Source organism: Polypterus senegalus, chromosome 13 (assembly GCF_016835505.1).
Source record: "Polypterus senegalus isolate Bchr_013 chromosome 13, ASM1683550v1, whole genome shotgun sequence".
Lineage (NCBI taxonomy): Eukaryota > Metazoa > Chordata > Cladistia > Polypteriformes > Polypteridae > Polypterus > Polypterus senegalus.
In genome coordinates this window covers 104,343,996-104,364,000 of record NC_053166.1, presented here as the reverse complement: position 1 = coordinate 104,364,000, position 20,005 = coordinate 104,343,996, and the positions used below count along the sequence as shown (strand labels likewise).

Genomic DNA, 20,005 nt, shown 5'->3' with positions numbered 1-20,005 from the left:
AGGAAAGGGATCCTGATCCCACCTCTGCTCAGCCCAGCTCATTCTTCGTTCACACAATCAACCTTCATTTCTGTACAGAGTTAAGCTCTAAACAGTGACAGGAGCTTTAAACAGCTATCCTGCCCATACCGGAGGTGGTGAGTGAGAAACTAGGAAGGACCTCTCTGATTGCGCATGACATAGTGACAGCACCTAGGATTATCGTAGGAGAGTGGCCATATCGACTTCCCGAGCCAAAAGAAATAGAATTAGAGCTTTAAATCAAGCATATGCTGGAACTAGGAGTAATAGAGGAAACTTATAGTCCCAGGTCCAGTCCAATCATCTTGGTTAATAAGCCTGAAGGGAGATGCAGGTTTTGCAGTGACTTCCGTCGGCTTAATCAAGTATCCCAATTTGATGCTTATCTGATGCCGTGAGTGGACGACCTACTCGAAAGGCTTGGCCAAGCTAAGTCTTTGACCACACTTGACATGACTAAGGGGTACGGGCAGATTCCTTTAATGGATTCCGCGAAGGTTAAGACCGTGTTCACTATCCCTAATGGACACTGGCAGTATTGTGTCCTTCCATTCGGGTTACATGGGGCACCTGCGACTTTTCAGAGTCTGGTGGATAGAGTGCTCCGCCCCCATAATGTGTACAGTGATGCCTATCTGAATGACATCGTCATCTATTACAGAACATGAAAGGACCACATACAGGTGGTCACTGTGGTGTTATGGATACTAGGAAAAGCTGGATTTCGAATTAATCCAAAGAAATGTTTTTCTAAATATTTGGGCTAGCTGGTGGATCGGGGTACAGTAAAACCACAGTGTTCGAAGATAGAAGCCATAATATGATGGCCCCGTACATGAACCAAGTGGCAGGTTCAAGCCTTTCTCAGACTAGCACTATCGCCGGTTTGTACCCTGGTTTTCAGAGAGAGTGGCGCCCTTGACTGACTTAACAAAGAAGAGGGATCCTAACAATGTGGTATCGGATGATTCAATTGAGGCTGCATTTAGTGACTTAAAACAGGCCCTTACGTCTACACCAATTTTGAAAGCTCACGATTTCTCTCTTCCTTTCATTCTCCAGACCGACGCTCCGGACACAGGTCTCGGTGCCGTGTTGAGCCAAAACGTTGATGGTACAGAATACCCTGTCATGTACCTCAGCCAGAAACTGTTGGATCGGGAGACCAGGTATGCGGCAGTGGAACGGGAGGAACTTGCGATTAAATGGGTGATTACCCAGTTGAGGTACTACCTCTTGTGCGAGTAGGAGACAGCTAAAGGGCCCGAGTAAATGTAATACTACACCAGACCAGGGGGTGGCAGAGTGTACTGACTGTCTCTCTCAGTTTCTCAGACCATTCCCGAGAAATCTCGCCAGGTCCCGGTACCTCTGATGATGTCACTTCCTTCACCTCTGATGACATTTCCTTTCCCAGCCCTTAAAACCACCATCTTACCTCCAAGTATTCAGTTCTATGTTGGACTCAGTCGTGTGAACATCTCTGTTCAAACTTTTGCAAACGTTTTGCAGCCAGGACATAATATGCAGGTGGCTGCTCCAAACTTTTATAATGTCTAAAGTCTCGTTGTTGTCACAATATATATATATAGTGAAAAATTTCGTGGCCGGGTGGCGCAGTGGTAGCGCTGCTGCCTCGCAGTTAGGAGACCCGAGTTTGCTTCCCAGGTCCTCCCTGTGTGGAGTTTGCATGTTCTCCCTGTGTCTGCGTGGGTTTCCTCCAGGTGCTCCAGTTTCCTCTCACAGTCCAAAGACATGCAGGCTAGGTGGATTGGCAATTCTAAATTGGCCCTAGTTTGTGTGTTTCCTGCGGTGGGTTTGGTTCCTGTGTTGGCTGGGATTGGCTCCCGTGACCCTGTGTTCGGATTCAGCGGGTTGAAAAATGGATGGATGGAAGATTCCATGGCCCCGATGTAAACCAAGGGGGCTGCCCTCTCATGTCCCAGGGGAGGTACTGCTGGTAGTATGTCCATTCCCCTGGTCTTCTCTTCAAAAGGGCGTCTTGTCTGGGCAAGATCTCCAGCCGTCCATCACACTATATATATACAGGTATATAAAACTTATGCTGACCGGCACAATGTACTATACAATAAGGTAGAGTTTTACTAAAACAAAATAAAATGCCTCACTAATGGAGTTCCGGTCCTTTTAATAAATATTTCCCTTTTACATTGTATCATTATTATTGATCATTTTATTAGTATTATTATTAGCCTTCATCTTTTCTTAAGATCACATTTAATCAGCCATCATTTGGGGATCCATGGCCCCTAATGTTGTAATTTAAATAAATAAATAAAAATCCTTCTCATTTGTCCTCAAATTCTTTCTTTGTTCTTACTTATTTAAAACCAAGTAGATAGAAAATAAAGGTATAACCCTCTACTTTCCCTTAATATAGGTGAGCACATTTGAGAAAGAAAACCCTTAAATTGACAGATGTTATTCAATCAATTAATGAGATGTTTCACTTATTAATATATTAAAATATTTTTTGAAGTACAAAATTGGCGAGTTCGCTACAAAGAAAAGATGACGTCTTTTGGCTTGAATGACTAAGACATTTTGTATTTTGTGTGGAGTGCCAACCCGAGTTCAAGTCTGATAAAAGGGTCACCTAAAAAAAAGTTAAGGAATGATGTATTTAGAATCTAATTCAACAAAATAATTTTGAGAGATACTGTGGAAGGATCAAACAAGAAATCTGCTCTGGAATTACCCCCACTTAGAATTGCCATCAAAATGCGATGACTTATTCGCGGAAGGCTGCTCATGTATTCACAATAATTTATCTTCTATTCATCACCATTGAATAGGGCGATAACAAACCCACTGTGGCAGATCAGGTTGAATTCGTTCTGCTGCACCCAAAATTCAAAGATGTCAATCCACAGTATATCAGTGAGGCCGAGAGACATGGCGCAGATCAGTCACGAGCACACTTTCACACAGACATACATGAGGACACTCTTAAGTTGAGCATTTAATTACAACTGTCATTCAAACACTCAGCGCCTTTGTGGTGAAAAGAGAACCCGACAGTTTTTACGGCGGTCGGCATTAAAGGTTAACTTTAGTGCTGCAGCATTTGGGATAAACACACCTGGACCTGCTATCAAAAATAAACATCTGACTTTACTTGCAGCATCCCTCCCTTGTTAACACATCTTCAAGGTCCGGACACGTCTTAGTCACAGTACATCATAATAATAAAACATTTCTTTAAATAAAAATGATAATTCTCCTGAATGTACCATTCCTAACCAATCTTCCAATTACAGAAGCACAAAGCAATGGTTAATGAAACCGTCTAATGCGGTGCAAAGCACCAAGCAGACATGCGCACTGGCTAATGAAACGTTGAACACTGTTTGCTGCGCTGAACAGACATACGCACCGGGTAATGAAACGTGGAATATGGTTCAATTCACCAAGAAGACATGCGCACTGCTTAATGAATCGTTGAAAGTGGTTCCGTACTTTCTAACCTTGTTTGAGGGCTGGGAGGGGAGGTTTCTAATTGTAAGGGTAAAAACCCGTTTTTTGGTTTTTAGGAAGCACTTAAGAGTTTTTTTGCTGCGTAACTCCGGAATAGCGGAGTCAACGATAAAATAAAATAAAAGCAAAGAGGCCCTGATGACTGTGAGTATTCCTGTTTTTATTTACCCAGATTGTTGCATTGGTGTCAGAAGCGGGAGATAGAATTGGAGGGAGCAACTGGAGGCAAGTTACTGCGGGTGGATTCAAGAAGGTCCGAGGCCGAAGCCGGCACCTGGAGAAAGGTATAGACAGCGAGTAGGAAAAAGGTCAGTTTGGTAGCTGCAATAGACATGGAACAGGATAATAATAATATTACATTTTATTTATATAGTACCTTTCCCATGCTGGCTGGCTTCTTTAACGGAAGGAAACTGAGCATTTGAGGTGTCGGCATCAACAACAAGAAGTTACTTGTTGAATCCTCCAGTAGTGATGGGCTGCTCGTTACTGATGTGTCAACACCATGTAGAGCTTTCGAAGCACTGCTTTGAAGCTTCTTTCAAACGCACCTGTGATGTGATTTTGAGGTATACTGCTCATGATGTCATTGATATCTGTGCAGTCAGCAGCTGATTTGAAAAGGTTATTGCTGCAGACCGGAGACATTATGGGCGGATCTGAAGGCAAGATAACTGTGAATGAAATTCAACTACAGCAAATGATATTGTGCGAATTCAGAACTTCGTCAAATGAGATTATTGTTACTCTATGACAATCAAAAACTCACCTGTCCAATTATCAACATTTGAAGTTGTCTATCAAGTGTAACTTTAAACAGTCGTTTCACAGTTCATGTTCCCTACCGCTTTGAGGTTCCTCTTTATAGAGTTTCCTCTTAAAAAACCTGCCATTGTACCAAGCGATGAAACTGGCAGTTGGTTTGCAACATTTATTACAAAAAAGTTAAAGAATATATAAAATATAGAACAAGAATTGTAGGATGAAAAATGAACAATGAGGGACATGTATGTTTGTTACGTTTTCTCACAAAACACAGTCATTTTCCTTTTTCCTCTCACGTTATTTAAAAACAGATGCATGTCTTCCATATGTGAAAAAATATGTCTAAAGACATATTCCCTCTCCTCTTCTTCTGGAAATTCAGATAGCAAATCAAATTTCTGAAGGGCCTCCTCAATGTCGTCTTTGTCCATTGACAGTAATGAAGGGAGTGAGACTCACCTCCTGAACACAGAAATATTCTCAGCACTCCACTTCTCTGCCTCAGTAAAATGCTGAAGGATTCCATGTTGCTGTGATACATTTTATTAAAAAAAAGAAAGAAAGAAAGAAAGAAAATTCTTTAAATGGTCATTATAAAGCATATAGCCTTTTCCTCCACATTTACAAGGAATGTAAGGAAAGTAAAAAAAATAATGTACAGCACATTTAATTTGTTATACATTATTAACATTACTGCTTTTGATCACAGATTATACAAGTCTTCAATGTTTCTTACAATACACAATTATTAGTACAGCACACAATGCATTTCAAATGTTTTAAGGCCTTTAACACTAGAATTACCAGAGCCTACGAAAAAACTCGTAATTCCGTCCCACCTTAAATCGTTTCTTAACTCTTTTAGGGCTTTTTTTTTATTTCTCATCTCCCAGGGCTGAATATTTTTCCAAAAACTAACATTTTTTAAAAAAAAAAACACAAAGCAATTGTTTAACATATCAAATCAAATTACTTTTGACAAATGTTACTGTCTTAAATGTTGTATGAGCCTGCATACTCTATGATTTCACATACATATCACATACATTTTACACAGCAAAGTCCTGCAAAGTCTGATCTCGCTCAAAGCAGCCAATTTCAGTCATTGCCACATTGCACTGCTTACAATACGTGTTGCTTTGGTGCCTACTTTTCAATTGTCTGTTGCTGCACTTTCTCACATATATTGTTAGCGTGTACTGTAGAGAGACAAGTCACCCTTTTGCCATTGTGCCATTCCACTGCCACCAAGTTTTCTGCCCGCATGAAAACCGTTTTGTCACCTCTTCATCTTCTGAAACTTTATGAACTTTATGCATGGCATTATAGCCTGGCTCACCCCATGGGATTTGCTTCTGTTTATTACAGAAGTGAATAAAACTTTGCAGCAGCACGTACCTATCACCATGCTGCATAACCTGTCCAAAGCCACCAGGGGACAAAGCACGTTTGAACCAATGCTGAAGTTATATCACCAGTTCTGTCCCATCTCTATTTGTAATACCACAGCACGCTTCATCTCTTCTTTTGTTGTGGGTTTACACTTTGAAAAACGAGAATGCGATGCAAACGCTGCCCGCGATTCAAAAAATTTCTCTGCCTACCTGTTTATCTCGTCTGACGGTAGCTGAAAAGCAGCATCAGGAGAAAGCAGCCTGAAGTACAGCAGCTGATGATCTGTCGTGTCCAACAGCAAGCCATGCCGTCTTGTGAAGTCCGGTAGCCAGATCGGCTCTCAACGGATCAATGTCTGTGTATTTATCCCACGCGAACCTTGCCGTAGATGCATCGGCTGCGCGAAGCGCTCAACTGGCAGCAGATCCGCTGGCGCGGCATCAGCAGGTGTTTGATCAGCTGATGCCGGCTTCTCACTCTCTTGCTCGATCTCCTGATCACTGTCAATAAAATCCGATTCTGAAAAATCAGAGTCCGACTCCGCGATAATGCGCAAAACATTGTCTGCCGAGTGTTTTCTTTTCTGCACTCACTTCGCTCCCTTGTCACATGTTGATGCCATCTTGCCATTGTTTACATTTCGCAACTCACGCACACGCTAGGATTAGTTGCCGAGTCAACAAGTCTAGCATTCCTCCAAGCACAGAGGGAATGCCTGTGACGTGACAGTGAGATTTGTCGCCATTAACAGCTGATTATCGCCCTCTATCCCTGGATGTCGACTTTAGTCGACATTCGCCCTCAACCCCTCCTGTCGACAAAAGTCAACATCTGCCCTAAAAGAGTTAAATCCCTTCACACCTCTCCGCCAGCGTCCTTTGTCTTCTAAATGTGCTGATAAAGAGAAGCTAGAAGCAGCCGGCTATTCCATCCCCCCACCAATTTAGATCGTGCACAAACTTCTCTCAGCTCATGCCTTGATTGAGTATCTGGGAGTGAAGTGGAGTTTTAGAGTGGAAATAATAGATTGTTATTTGGAACACACGCAGTCTATTGCAACACCGAGGCAGTTACAATAAAAAGGTGTCAATGTCGCATGTTAAGGCGGCTTTTTGTTTCTGCAGTTATATTTTTGAATAAAAGTGCAATTGTTCTGTTATGTTTGTACCTTTTGTGAAAATGTTTCTTTGATATTTGGACTTCACACTTCATACATTATATAGTTTATGCCTACATTTTGTCATCTACTACTAGAATATAAAAAACATTTCTGTTTTCACAATGTGTTTACACAGATTACTGTAGAAATGGAACAGACGTGAAATGCGTGTGTTCCAAATAACGATCTATTATTTCCTTTCTAAAACTCCACTTCACTCCCAGATACTCAATCAAGGCATGAGCTGAGAGAAGTTCGTGCACGTTCTAAATTGGTGGGGGGATGGAATAGCCGGCTGCTTCTAGCTTCTCTTTATCAGCACAGTTAGAGGACAAAGGACACTGGTGGAGAGGTGTGAAGGGATTTAAGAAGCAATTTAAGGTGGGACGGAATTACGAGTTTTTTCGTAGCCTCTGGTAATTCTAGTGTTAAGAGTTGTACTAGTACTCCAGTTTGTCAGAAGATGTAAAACAGGCTTTTAGTCTTTTGGGCTTTGATTCTTACTGCTTAATGATTAACAGTAGGCATCTGAGACAAGCATTAAGTCTTTTTATACATTTTATTTTCTATACCATAGGCATTGTAAGCCAGCATCAACAAAATGTAATTCATCTTTCTTATGGAAGTTTATAAAATGATGTGTCTGTACCTGCTCATCGGCGCCCTGTGCTGAATGTTGGAGAAGGGTGGCTGACGTTTCTTCTAAAAGAAAAGATCTGGAAAACGCAGTGCTATGGAACAGAATAGCAAGATATATATTTTTTTAATTTAAGATGTAGTGCCAAGTCTTTACTCCGTCTTCCCATTAATGGCTCAATAAAGTCTAAACCTGAAAACAGAGAAAATAATATTTACCTAAGGAAATGTTAAAAAAAGAACCAAAAGAATAAGCACAATAAATGACCCTGTCCTGGCTGTCCATTATTTCTGTACCTTCTAATTTTTTGTTTGCTCTTGGCCTTCATTTAGAAGGGCGTTTTCTCGCTCAGTCTGATGTGAGCAGTTACTTCAGTGATTTCAAAAAGAAGCACTAAGTTTATAATGGTAAACATTTTGACTATTTGTCTTTGATTTACAATATGGCTAAGTATATTTGCCACATTACCACAGAAGTGAATAAAAGTTATTAAAAGAAATTTAAATTTCATTTTCCCCTTGGGGCTGGAGTTCTCAGATAACATTCTACACTAGCACTTCCTCAAAGCTGGCATGTCATTCTAAAGAGGACTGAGCAGAGTCACGTTGTTAAAAGGAGTTTAATGTTACAAAAATATTTATGCAAACCATTATAAACATACATTTAAAATATTTGGATTTTGAAAGGTAGGCATTTCTGGAACTTCAAAACCACTATGGACAGTATGCTGGAATTAAAAAAAGATATATATATATATAATAAAATAAATTAAACATAACACAAATATCCAACACAAATTGTAGAATGTGACAAAAATGGGAACCAGCAACCAAATATAATCCACCCTCTAGAAATATTACAATGAAAGAAGTGAGGACTAAAGTTGAGATACACCTTATTACAATTGAAGGGGACCTCGAGGATGAAATACAGAGACACCACAAAATGGTCCTTTTGGAAACCTGGACACAACATTAAATACAGACATACAAACAAATATTGTTACAATATGAAATGCTCATACCATGGTTATTCATCTGACTTGGAAGGCCCTAATACATCCATCCATCCATTATCCAACCCGCTATATCCTAATTACAGGGTCACGAGGGTCTGATAGAGCCAATCCACTGCAGGGCGCGCACACACCCACACACCAAGCACACACTAGGGAGGCCCTAATACAAAGGGTAAAAAAAATTAATCAAAGAAAAATATTAAATACTGACATACAGTAAACTGTTGACAGTGACTTTTAAACATAAACAACAATGGAATTGGCCACTTGGGACACAGCCTGTGTTACATCTGTAAATAGTAAAACCTGCCAAACAACAGAAAATGCTCAGCTTTTTAAACTGTATTTAAAAAAGTTCCAGTTCAGAAATCTAAACGTCAGTATTGTTCGCAAGCACACACTCCTGGCATACATACACTACCTGCATACTTGACAATGTTGTCTTCATGACTCTGAAGGCAGGCAGCAGGATGCTGTAGTCTCTTTGCTTTTTACAAAGAGGGCACTTGGATTCATTTGGATATTTAATCAATGTAATCAAAGTTGTTTTTATATTCTCTTTATAGAGAAATGTGACTGTGGAAATCAAGACAAAAATAATATGTAATACTAATCTATCAGAAAGTGCTAACGTGCTTTTATAAATAGTTAACTTAACTACAGAAAAATCAAGTTAAATAAGATATTTAATGTACGTTAATGACGGCCATAAACATAAATAACTTTCATATTGTTTACTAACATTGCAGATTCTCTACATAACATCTCATAAATACTGTAAGTGAAAAAGTTAATATAGATGAAATAATATGGCAAATATTAAAAAGACATAATACAAGAGGTTAAAATAATTACAACGATTTCCTTAAGAATAGGATATTAAGTAATGACGATAAATAGAGAACACTTGGATTCACTATACAGTATATAATCGTACATCTCATTAGTTTTGTTTAATGAATCTAAAGTTTCTTTAAATATACTAAGCTTTTTATTCTGTGAGTCCATACCTGGTTCTGTTGTGCCATTGTTCCGTGTCGGAAAACGTTTTCAGCTCCTTTTTTTTGAATTGGAAAAACTGTACAGCAGCCCTTCTCCTTTTCTTTCTACGGCCTGTGGGCGGTTGTGGAGTGGATTGTGGCAGGCCAAGTCTGCAGCCGGACCCTTCTCACACAAAGACAAACCGAGCCATACGTGCATGAACAGAACTTTACTAATACGGCTGTGCCAGATGTATGTTTTTTTTATTTTGCGACATAATCCCCATCTGATTTGTCTCGTGCACGTGCTCTCTGCTTAATTAAAATTGATTTCACGACGCTGCCTGATTTGTACTGAGTGTGTCTAATGTCAGGTTTGAATTGTACTTGCCAGTTATTTTTGTGTTGCCATTTATCTCAGTCTATAAGTGGACTTCTTACTGGAAAAGATGGCAACTTTTGAATTTTATAACGTCTTGGAAGAATATTTGTCACCTGAAAAATTTTACTCCAGTAAAATGCAGAGAGTGTGAAATTAAATGCGACGTGTGTTTGTGAACTTTATAATGGATTTGTATAACTTTTTGTAAGTGCATCATATTGATAAAAAAGGTGACAGATTTTCATTTTCAGTTGCAATACAATTTTTGTAATCTCGTGGTTTAAACGTAATAGTCACAGCATTTTTCGTATTAGGGTTAATGGATTAATGGATGTATGTCACTCTTTTTGTAACACCCTATTAGCATTTGGTGACGTGTTTCTTTTAGCATTTGTCTATATTTTTTTTATCTTAAACAGTGAATGGCATGCTAATAATTAAGAAAAACAATGTAATCTAGGTGTCAAATTAGGAATAGAACTAGGAGTGCACGTCTGACACTCGACCGGTGTAAAGTGTGCCATCCAAAGCCATCAGTATTTTTGTATTATTATGCTGATATCAGATTACATCAATACAATAGTTTTCCATAATAAGGTTAACAAATATATAATGATGAAGGCTAAATTACATAGAAGATTAGAAACAGCTAAGTTATTATAAGAAAGCGTGATGCAGATAATAGCATTACAAGTTGTTAATGAAGCAGCTCAGAATCTTACATGTTTTAATTGCTTTAGTGTTTTTTCTATTTTTTAAAGCTATTTTTAGCATATTAATGTCCATACAGAAAAATGTAATAGAACAGAGGTGCCCAATGCGTTGATCGCAAAGATAGTGCAGGTAGATCGCGTTGCATTCAAAAAAAATTTTTTTTAAACGTTAGTCTATCATATATCCTCCCTATAGCATTTGCCACTTGATTGACATACAAGGTGGCCAGTCTGAGATCTCTTTTCTTCTAACACACTGGAAATCTCGCACGCACAATCAAATGTGCGAGCTACTGCAAAACTCTGGCTGTGATCTAGTTAGCCTTCCAATTTATAACGACTAAAAACGGGATTTAAAAAAAAATGTTTGGGGAGGGTATGGGCTGGATGTGGAATTGAAAGAGGATTTTTTTTTCTCACAATGCCACAATCAAAGTGAGTTTGTCTGATCTGTCAATCTATCGTTGCTATTTTAAAGAAGGAAAATGTGGAAAGGTACTTTCGAACTGTTCATAAAAACTAAGAAACCGACTTCCTTCTGAAAAGCGATCTGAGAAAGAGATAGGAGAGGGAACTAAAATCGCAATTAATTGGATAGGTGTCATTTATCACTTGGCTGGATTCAAAAGCAAAGGCAGACACAACGAAGTATCGTTCCGGGTGAGTCACTCGATCATTAAGAATAAGAAGTGAGCTACCTCCTTGACTGCATTATTCAGCTCTACTTATTTATGTGAGTCAGCCTTTTCCCACATGAAGATTATTAAATCCAAATACTGAAGTGACCATAAATGTATTGAATTGTTATTGTGCCATAAAGGTTATTCAGTTATGCAAAGAAAGACAACATATATTTTATGTATAAAGTATACTCAGTATATATCTCTCTATTATAAAAAGAAATCATATCCCGGAAAGCAAAAGCAAGGCTATGATACGTGATCTTCTCTCGGAAGACATTTAAAAGACCCGCGAGACGAAAGAGACTTGCGTTTCACGGGAACATAGAACGAGATTCCTGCAAGACACGCCCTACTTACAAGCAGTATTAACAAATAAGACCACGGGGACGGAGCGTCTTGCGGGGACCGTAAACATGAGACTTGGTGCCAGGGCCGTCTCGCGGGGACATGGAACATGAGATTTTTGCAAGACGCCCTATTCAGAAATGATATTATACAAGAGCACATGCATCAAAAAATAGTCAGTCGTGTAAAAGCAAGTAGTGCACACACATACTGTGCTCTTAAAACATATAAATCGTATCAGGACAATACGGAGAATAGACACCAAAAGGTGTTGGAGAGAAAAAAAGGCAGATAAGAGATTATGAAACCACTAAAATTAGAAAGTATTGCAGCGTCCCAGCCAGGTTGCGGCCTTTTGGGCTTTAAGTGACTATTGACGGAGGGCGGAGTGCAGCACGGAAGACTGATAGCGGGGTATTGATTGATATGGTGAAGGGGGGCGAGACGCGAGGGATGAGGGGTTGGAGAGGGTGCTAGAAAGTTGTGTTAAGGGTTATGAAGTCAGCAATTGTTTAAGTAAAACTTTTGTGACACTTTATCATGCCAGTCGCTACAGTATCAAAGAAAAGAGAAAAGATCGCATTACCTCAAAAAACAAAAGGTGATTAATTATCAGAAGCAGGTGTAATTGAAAAAAATGCAGGATAAATCGAGGTCAGAAATAAAAAGCAAAGAGTAGAGTCTTTTCACATTTGCATCATTCTTATGCACAAAGCGTGGATTTACACAATAATAGACCATACGCTATGAGAATCTGTGGTCCCGCAACAGTTAAAGCAACGACAAATTGAATTTCGAAGAATACACAATTCGGTCCGGTGTATATTTATGATCATGGAGAAGCGATGCAAATTTTAACAGGCAAAAAGAATGGTAATGTAAATATTCCGCGAATAACATTACACACCAAAGGAAATCATGATATGCCATTTGTATTAAAATGTTTACAGTTTACTGTGAGAATAGCTTTTGCTATGACAATCAAGAAATCACAAGGACAAACATTAGAAAAGTCGTATTATTTATTAGAGAAACAGATATTCACTCACGGGCAGTTATATGTTGCATTGTCACAATGTGTCTCCAAAAACTATTGTTTTTAATGAAGCTTTAAAGTAAAAGTGCAAATAATGAAATTGAAACAATTCCAAAGAAAAAAAAAACTTAAAATTGTATATCTGATTAACCAAACACAGGGGTTGGCAAGCAAAGCCCCTAGTGTGTATATATATATACTAGCAAAATACCCGCGCTTCGCAGCGGAGAAGTAGTGTGTTAAAGAAGCAATGAAAAAGAAAAGGAAACATTTTGTAAATAACGTAACATGATTGTCAATGTAATTGTTTTGTCACTGTTGTGAGTGATGAGTGTTGTTGTCATATATATATATATATATATATATATATATATATATATATATATATATATATATATATATATATATATATATATATAGAATACCAGCCAGCGAGAATAGTGTGTTAAAGAAGTTATGAAAAGAAAAGCAAACATTTTAAAAATAACGTAAGATGATTGTTAATGTAATTGTACACATATATATATACAGTTATATATATATACATATACACACATACATATATATACATATACATATATACACATACTGTATATACAACATATCCATATCTACATATATACTGTATATACACATATATATACAAATCTACATATATATATCTACATATATATATTAGGTGGGACTCGATTAAAAAATTAATCCAATTAATTAGAGGCTGTGTAAGAATTAATCTTGATTAATCGTATGTAATCGGACATGTAAATTTGCCCCAAATCGCAAATTTTTTTTAATTTAAAACGGTTTTAGTGGGCTTACAGAATCAAATAATAGACATGGACATGAATATTGTAAACTGAAGCTGTTTTAATTTCTGAAAAAAGCTTTAAACTGCATTTCAATTCAAAACAGAAACAAAAATATCATCCCTGGTTAAAATTGGGCAGACTTAAAAATAAAGTGGTAGTTTAAGTACTTTAAGTACATTTTCAGAATAGTATTGTCTTTAAATAATAATAACCAAAATTTCACCATAAAGTGCAGTTTTTCTTCTTAAAAAATAAGTCAGAAACATAAAAGGTAATTTGACCAGCTTACTCTTTAAACTCTGAGTAACATTAGCCAAAATTATTTTGTACATTAGGCTAAAACAGTGTGATCATTGAACATTTTGTAATTAGATGTATTTAGAATTACTAACGGTCACGGAAGTCCAATGATCCCCAGTAAGAGCCACAAAGTCCGCTTTCTGTAATGCATCTAATTTTGCTTGCTTTTCAGTGTGCACAAAACCATGCTTTTATCAAGGCTTCTCGGGTAGTCGAAATGATCAGTCGTAGGAAACGCTTTATTCCGACTCTAACATTTTTGTAGCTGTGATGTGTGCATCAGTGTAATGGATGTACCAGGAAATCATGCATTGACAAAAGTTCCCGCTTGCTTGGAATTGAAAGTGTGATTAAATGCGCTATTTTTAACGCTATGGAGTACATGCATCGAAGCTTCTCAGCTGTGCTTGTGCTAAGAAAGGGAAAATTTTAAAAATAACGTAACATGATTCTGCGTTAACCTAATATTTTTCATACGTCCCAAACCAAGGAGATGCGAAGGTAAAATGAATCGGTAGCGCGTACATAGTCAGTACATCCCTCTCGAATCAACCTCGAATGTCGGCGTTAGAGGCTTAAGACTCTACAATTGCACCACAGCGTGTGGCTTGTCTATGCTAAAGTATGTATTGTAGATCGGGTATATATATACATTTATATATATATACCCGTATCGCAGTGGAGAAGTAGAAGTTATGAAAAGAAAAGGGAACATTTTAAAAATAACGTAACATGATTGTCAATATACAGTAATTGTTTTGTGAGTGTTATTGAATGTTGCTGTCATCAAGGATTTGATTATCATTATTTCTTTCAATCAGGCTCGTATTTGTAGGATGTGTTCAAGTTACATTCCGTGTTTGTCAATCGCTGTAAAGATAAGAGGTTTCATTCATCGATTAGTTCCTTACTGCATCAATAAACAGCTCGCCTTCCTTTTATCTGTGATGTGACAAACTGCATGCACGGGTTTTTTTTTACACTGTCTTCCTTTAGCAGGACATTCACTTTTTCCACCGTGTGCTTTGTTTCCGCAGTAGCTGCACTTATGAATATGATTGTATGTATAAGACGCTTCATATTTTTTTGCTGCCTTCTCAATTGTGTAATTCGGTTTTGTTCAGCACTCTTTGGAACTGTTGCTTTTGTCTGTGCACGCGCCAGTTCACGGAGCCGCTTGGTGTTCTTGCATCGAAGGTTCCCAGCTGTACTGGTGCCATCTCGTAATGTCAGCTAAGACCCGGCACTTAAAAGTTTCTCTCGCAGTTTCAATGAGTTTGTGCCAAACACCACCCTGACCATCTCATCTTCCTCTGCATAAGCACAGTCCTTCACACGTGAATATTTACCGGCAGTGTTTGTATTGGATTGCCGCTGATGGACGGCCTTATATGGGCAGGCACTAAATTACAAACGCTAGTGGCAGCCTGTCTATGAACTTAATTTAATATAAACTTACGGTTCACGTGCTTTGTTTCCGCAGTAGCTGTACTTATGAATATGCTTGTATGCATCATTTGCTTCATAATGTTTTTCTGCCTTCTCAATTGTGAAATGGCGTTTTGTGCTCATCGCTGGAGTTCTTCCTTGTTCTCTACGCACTTACGTAGGAGGCGTGATGATGTCACACGAAACTCCGCCCCCCGCGCCATCTCCAACTCAAGACTCCCATTACATTATATGGGAAAAAATAGCTTCCAGTTATGACCCTTATGCGTAGAATTTCGAAATGAAACCTGCCCAACTTTTGTAAGTAAGCTGTAAGGAATAAGCCTGCCAAATTTCAGCCTTCTACCTACACGGGAAGTTGGAGAATTAGTGATGAGTCAGTGAGTGAGTCAGTGAGTGAGTGAGTGAGTGAGGGCTTTGCCTTTTATTAGTATAGATATATATATATAATTTTTAAAGTAGGTAGATCATTTCGACCTGGTCATTTTAAAAGTAGCTTGCAAGCCGAAAAAGTGTGAGCACCCCTGTAATAGAGGGTCTAACATTCTGAACTTTACACTTACGTATAGGAAATTTAGGAAGCAAGGAAACCACAGTTACTACATTTTCTAACATTTAGTCTTTAAAATTGTATATGAAGAAAAACAATATTTAAACAGTGAGATGTTATTTTGTCATTCAAGACAGTAACAGAAGTAAATATTTTGGCATTGGAGCAGAAGTAAAAGAATCGCGAGAGAGAATTTTTCTTCATTGTACAAAAAAGACATTTTGGGGATATTTTAATATACAATACAATACAATACAGTTTATTTTTGTATAGCCCAAAATCACACAGGAAGTGCCGCAATGGGCTTTAACAGGCCCTGCCTTTTGACAGCCCCCCAGCCTTGACTCTCTGAGAAGACAAGGAAAAACTCCCAATAAAACCTTGTAGGGAAAATGGAAGAAACCTCGGGAAAGGCAGTTCAAAGAGAGACCCCTTTCCAGGTAGGTTGGGCGTGCAGTGGGTGTCAAAAGTAGGGGGTCAATACAATACAATATACACAACAGAACAATTCCTTAAGACAGCATAATAATAAAAATTTTAGAATTACGGTTTAACAGTAGATGATATGACATAATTAGGTTTGGATATTTTTAGAGTCCTGGAGACCTCATCCATCTAGTTGCCTCCCCATTTGGCCATGCCACGGCTGAAACGTTGCTCCGATGAAAGGACCCCTCTTTCCCATGATTCCTGTGATCCTCCATCAGGGATGGATATATCATACTAATGAATTAATTTATTAGTTCGGTACTATTTATTCATAATTTTGAAATTAATTTCTTTAACCTTGTTTGGCAGAAAAAAACTCTATGGCACAAAAGCAGGCGATTTTAAAATTTATATCCAAAGCCATCTGGGAAGTGTGGTATGCGTCTGATGTGGCACAATGACAGGCTGAGCACCTGCTGTTGTCTCATGTCATCTTACCGTTTAAGCTGTTGGTTTAGGAGAAATACACACACATACATTTAACTGAATATAATGGAGAAGGGTTGCACCTTAGAAATAACTTATTTCCTTTGTTGTATTTTTTTTCTTGATCCTACAGGATACCCGGTGATAATCAGCCTTCCGTGTTGTTGAACAGATGCCAGTTTACCCGAATTCTGAGACACAATTGGATGTCCTTTTCTTCTGTTTTTAAGATTCCCAATTTGGGATGATGTGCAATTCATGTTAGATTTACTATTTCTACAGGTAAGACTACTGAGGCTTTCAGTTTCAGAAGTAATTTGTGCACAATTCCTGCAAAGACTCCCCATATTTATTACTAATTTGGTACTAATAATATATATTGTAATATTTTGCTGGCTTGAATACTGTACCATATGTTTGTTTACTGTGTCCAGTAACTAACACAAGCTTTTTAATTTTAGACAGGAAAGCCTCAGAGTGTGAATCCTCACAAACACAGAGACTGAGGTACATTAGTGCCAACTCGTTATACAAGGATGTTGTTCCATGTTGCAAAATAACATTTATTTTCTTAAGCTACTTTGCTTTGTTGTTGGATTTTGAAAGAACCAAGACTTAATTTTAACCTAAAACAAAACTAAGGCAGGAGAGAAAAACGAAGATGTTTTCATGTAAGTAACAACACCTGAACACATCACAGTAGAAGTTCAGATATACTGAGATTGTAACACAATGTCTACTGTATGCATAATGTAAAAGAAAAAAAAATGATGCTACATATAATGACAATTAAGTTGGGGGTCTTTCAGAATCCAACAAAAAACTACAGCAATTAAATTAAATAATAGTTAGACTTTACTCTAAGCAGACCTTTATCTATTGTGATGGTTTACTTTGATAATGATTGCTGTAAAGGTATACCAAGAAAGGAGGCAGAACAAGAAGGGTACAATTTATTAATGCTTGAATTTAGTGAGTAAACATCATTTATGTTTTTAACAGTTATAGTGAGGTGGAACAGTCCAGTTTTGTTAGGGGGCAGCAATCAAACAAGAAGGAAGGACAGATGTCTGTCTCATTACACTGGCTGCCTGTCCCACATAGAATTGATTTCAAGGTTCTATTAAATATATAGAAGGCTCTGAGTATTTTAGACCCAGCCTATATTTTGGAGTGTCTGCTCCCAACATTTCTTTTCTCAAACATTGCTTTTCTTTTTATTTCAAGTTTAAACCATAAACACCTGCAGCTTTGTGTACTCATGCAAAAAAATCTGGAATGCTTTACCAATACTGAAGTGCCAGGCTACAAATGTCGAGCATTTCAAAAAACTTCAACAAGCCCACTTTTCTAATTTGGCTTTTTCTCAATTCCTTGCATCGGTTGTAATAGATTAGAAATGGTACTGTGTACAGTTTGTAAGATCTGCAAGGAGCAGTAACTCTGCTGGTTTTTCTCTGTTTTCTTTTTCCAGTTTATTATAGTGGTGCCCCCCTGCATCTTGACCATTTGTTACTTCAGCTCCAAATGCCGGTGATGCCGGAGGGAAGAACAGTTCACCAGATGTCCTGAAATGGAATTGGATTGGTCTGAAATGGCCACAATTATGTATGCTGGAATGTGCAGAGGGGGTTGTTTGGGCTTTGGCGTTAGACCCCCAGAGGTTTATCATCTCCAGCATCCTTGAAGGCTGCAAGTTTGTTTTTGTCCGTGGCCATTTGACCATGCAGTGTATTTATTACAAAGGACAAGGACCCATCCATTTACTTCTTATTTACTTTTATAAAACCTTCAATTTTCTTTGTGACTGTATATTTTTTTTTGTAAGTAAAGGTGATATAGAAATATTTCTGAACAACTTTTAAGGGACAGATCAGGAAAAATGGCACTTTAAATAGAAAAAACTTTTTGTGGAATATTGCAGGATAACTCTGACTCTGAGAAATATCTTGTTCATAAAGCTAAAATAGCATGTATCCCTTTTTTGACAAATTTAATGATTTATTTCGATTTTACTGCGTTCAAAACCTTGGCTAACATTTTTTTTAAATACTAAGGTAAAAATCAGTAAATATGTTTGTGTTCTCTTTCCCTAATAGTTTTTAACACCACCCCATTGTTAGCCATTTTCATTGTATTTGTGTTCAAGTTAAATCCATTTACCATTTATACATCTTTATGATTACTGATTTTTCTACTCATATGACTCTCACTGTTGTGTGTATAATTGTTTTTTTATTTTTAAACATTGTTCCCACATCTTTCACTTTTGTTATTTTAAAACATACTATTTATTTTAAAAAATGTATGGAAAAGTGTATTGTATTTCCATTTTTAAAGTTATAAAAATTTACTGGATCTGTCACTGCCCTCTGTCCACATGGCGTTCATCATAAACTAAACTATTTCATGCTGTCTGCTCAGTTACTGGAGAAAATTTTATTTTACAGCTGTTAAATTCAGTTCACTTTTATTGTCTTAATAGGTAAGTTTGGTTTTTCAGGGGGGGTTTACATAGACAACTTGAAACAACATTAAAACACATCACTAAGAACAAACTTAGTACAAATATCAACTATAGCAGCAAGCACTTACTGTAAAAAATAGATCAAATGTATCCCACATAAAAATTAAATTGACATATAGATTTGACTAATGATTAATTGAAGTCACAACAGTTCACTCAATTTAAGTCTGTGCATGTAAATTTGAACTTCTTTTGAAGATTAATAGCCATTGGAATAAAGGATTTGAACCTGTGGCTTTATAGTTTTGATTCCTTCAGCATCGGACCTGATTGCACGACTGCGAACAAATTAGAGAATCTTAACAAGTGGACAGTCACAGTTAACACATAAGGGGACATTCAGCACAATGCCATGCAACACTGTGTTACATTCTTTTCTATTGTTGGAAAAAGGTCCATTTATTTATATAAAACTGGTTGGCTACATTAGGTTTTGTAAACTTGATGCCTTAAGACAAATCACAATTTTATTATTAATAATTAATAACTAAAAATATTTTTAAACACAGTTTGTCCACAGAGGGAAATTGCAACAATAAATAAAAATGGAAAGGGGACTTTATGTAATTTATTACTTGAGTGGGAAAATAAACACTACATATGTTATATATATTGTGATATGTTAGTCACAAAGACAAGCATAAAGGTTTGGGGAATGGCCCTGTATAATGATTTGTTGGTCAAGGATGATAAAGAAAACTTTTATCAGACATTCGACAAGTGTGATAAGGTTCAGTCGGTTTAAATATGATGGCTACAGGAAATGATGGAAGCAGGAAGTGATGTCATCTGTAGGAGCATGAAGTGACATCATCATGGCGGA

At 37.5% G+C, this 20,005-nt stretch overlaps 1 long non-coding RNA gene across 2 annotated transcripts; it reads left to right on the top strand.

Annotated features, from left to right (window-relative positions):
* The first annotated feature begins 3,731 nt into the window (after window positions 1-3,731).
* On the top strand, window positions 3,732-18,677 carry LOC120542907. 2 transcript variants are annotated; one of them, XR_005636253.1, is made up of 3 exons: window positions 3,732-3,803; window positions 16,789-16,937; window positions 18,130-18,677. It is a non-coding gene; the product is annotated as an uncharacterized LOC120542907 (long non-coding RNA). The 2 variants fall into 2 exon arrangements; XR_005636252.1 differs by having other exon boundaries at window positions 3,745-3,827.
* Window positions 18,678-20,005: the final 1,328 nt, after the last annotated feature.